This window comes from Teleopsis dalmanni, chromosome 1 (genome assembly GCF_002237135.1).
Source record: "Teleopsis dalmanni isolate 2A chromosome 1, ASM223713v2, whole genome shotgun sequence".
In the NCBI taxonomy this organism is placed as follows: domain Eukaryota; kingdom Metazoa; phylum Arthropoda; class Insecta; order Diptera; family Diopsidae; genus Teleopsis; species Teleopsis dalmanni.
In genome coordinates, this window is record NC_051846.1 from 143583441 (window position 1) to 143586775 (window position 3335).

The window sequence follows — 3335 nt, forward strand, 5'->3', positions numbered from 1 at the left end:
TGAATACGTATAAAATATTTTATGTTTTGGGTTGCTTTTTGTCATTATTCGGCTGTGGTTTAAATAAATGCAATTTGTAAAAGCACTCAACAGGATAAAAGCTTTTTAATAACGGCAAATTTGATCAAATTATTGATATATATTTGTGTGCGTGGGCAGTTGAGTATCTGTGTGAACACACACACGTGGATTCACAAATTTAGTATTTAATTTAATATAGGATGACAAGCAAAATATTGTATGACTTGGTACGCAGAATAATTAAAATCAAATGGTATTGGCAGTTAGTTTGGAGATTTATAAAGTATATTATTTATTATTGGTAGGAGTCCGCAAAAATCTGTGCAGCCTCGAATTTTCCCATTTAATGATGAAAGCTTCTCTTTGTGGTTCGCAGCGGTTTTCGTTATTAATTCTCCCAAAGTTTCTAATAAACTACAAAGTACGTATAATGAAATTTTAATGTCTTCCGAAAATCTAATTTATTTAGTACTTACTTATATGACTCTGCAACGAATGATAGATATATTTTGGCTTATACCTAATATAAAAGTGTGTATTGTATGGCATATATTTGTTTGAAATAAAAAGATACCTTATGAATAGTACAGAGAATAATGTGATATTAGTTGAATCTTTGTTATAAGAAACTCTTTTGTTAATTAAAGAAAAGAGGAAGATTAACTTCTTCAATATATGTTTGATGTATGTTAGCAGAATTAAAACAAATTTTGGTTTTCGGTTATCATCTTACCTTTAGTTTTCTGCTCAAACCCCATTTGAGTTTAAATAATGTACCACGGATAAATGTTGTGCACCCAAAGACCAGAAAATTTCCCAAACGCACCGCAGTGGTCAGTTTACGAATAAAGCTGAAAGGCATAACTTCCTCATTCAAGTGAACCAAGTGAACGAACCAATCAGACAAGTCTATAAACTTGGCCAAGTCCATAAATTTGCAGAATGGCAGCTTTGTCAGGTCCGTAAGAAAAGTAGAGTCGAAAATTTTAAAACTTCTCATAGCCATCGGTGTTCACTGATACAAAAGGTAGAGTATAGTTTACTGTTCATCCACAGAGCCACAGGCCCGACAAAAGTCTTAATAGGGTAAACCCAGTCTTATAGAATGTCATCTCAGTGCACAGTGATCCGTCAGCACCGATACCGTCATGCTGAGCAGTTCATGAAGCAGCTACTCATTAATTGAAGCAGCTAAATGGTGGGTGCTTCTTCTCCAGTTTGGATCGGGTCGATCTTGACATTTAACAAAATCCTTTGGGTTTGTCCGCCCCAGTTTTTTAGCTATAGTCTGATATTTTTGCTTGATTACCTTAGCCATTGTAACCGTTATACCAATATCCAACTAATGAATATCAGGTAGCAGAGAGTGAATTGAGAGTGAAATAAGGAACCATAAAAGGATTGGTATTTGCTTCTCGATCTAGAAAATTATAACCTATAAATTAATTTTTAGATTATTAATAGATTAATACATTTTCTTGGTAATTTGAAAAAGTTAATAACTCAGAGACATTTTCTAGCTGGCGGATTTATATAGAATCATTTAATACCATAATAAAAGTTGCATTTGTGTACCTATGGAAGGAGTTTATTTCACACGTCACGTTCCTATAACTGATATATTGCATATTCACTACTCTCTATTAACAGAAAAATAATGTTATAAGCGTTGTCGAATAATAGAAATATAATATTTTAATTGTTTTGTTTATGATTGTTATAAATTTTTAAATATTATTTCAACAAAAAACTAGTAAAGCAGTGTAAAGCTCAACCAATATCAGTGAGTAACTAATGCACAATATCATTGATATTGATTCCAGGATACCAAAGCAAATATGATTGCAAATGAACTAGATAGATAATAATCATAAACATCCTCACCGGAGCAGCACATACTGAACATGTTAAAATATGCTCAAAAATATTTTTATCATAATTTTCTAACAGCAGTAAAATACCATTTGGAAAACTAATTACAATGTATTGAGAACGTAAATCCTTCTAAGCCAAGCCAAGTGAAAAGCGTCAAAACTCGGAGTAGTGCTGGAAAATCAGTGGTCTGAAATTGGATATCTCTTTCAGCCAGAAATGTAGAAGCTGCAAGGAGGAACAAGATACAACTGACAACTTTTGTTACTAATGCCTAAACCTAGAATATTGCTCTATTCCAGCCTAATGAGCCTGGACGACATTCCAAATGTAATTTTACAACAAATAAATTCGTTTGTCAACCACGCAGATTGGTTTTAAAAGTACAATTCTTATGACAGCGTTTGTCGTAACCAAACGGTGCTAATGCCTTACTTAGATAGAAGTTCTTCCGCCACTAAATCCAACCTTCGTAAAATTAAGACTTTTATATATGTAAGTCAAATACGTTATGTCAATACGTATTACTTGTAGTAACTTCCAACTTGTTACTGTGGTGAAAATCAGGTATATGTCTTTTCGTAAACAGATTGTGCACCGCGAATCATCTGGAATATCATACTGTGTCAAGAATTTATAAATTATTTTTGGATTTGCTTTGCCTGCGAAAGTAAGAGATAGATTTTTTTTTTAGTGTATCATCATATTATTAATTTTTACTTACAATCTTGACACAAAGCCTTTTGTCATTCTCTTGAGAGTAGCATCAATCTAAGTTTATTATCGTCGCTGACAATAAAACTGATTCAATTTTTTTTTAATGCCGACTTTGTATTCTTAAAATTTTGTGGAGATCAGTACAAATGGTAACACATTTCATCTACTGAAAAACTATCAAACTTATATGAGTTCTAACACCTTCTTAGTAGAACATTGTACCTTCTTATACGATCAAATCTGTTTAGTTTAGTTAATAATATATACTTCTAAATTGATCATGGCAATCTTCTTTTATATTGCAATAGGAGATTACAGTATCAGTCTTATGAAATAGTCCCTCATGTAAAATTACAGTTTTGAAAATACAGTAAGTAACGCATTAGTCGGCAACACACCAAAATTCGTCTATGCTTCGAAATTATAACAGATTGTATGCTTCTAATAATTATAATTAAATTAAATGTGTCTAAAAAAGCTATTAATTTATTAATAATCTTATCAAAGTAACAATTCTGATATGAAACTCGAATTTAGAGATATTAAGACTCAAACTTAATATCACAATTTTTTATAACATCTTAATTCTCAATATTACGAAATGATATTCCTAGGAACTGGCAATAAAAATGATTGCGAAAAGCAAATTTCTGAAGATTATGAATTCACGACGTACTTAAAACTAAATACTTTTAAGACAACAATCCAGGAAGCACTTAAGCGAA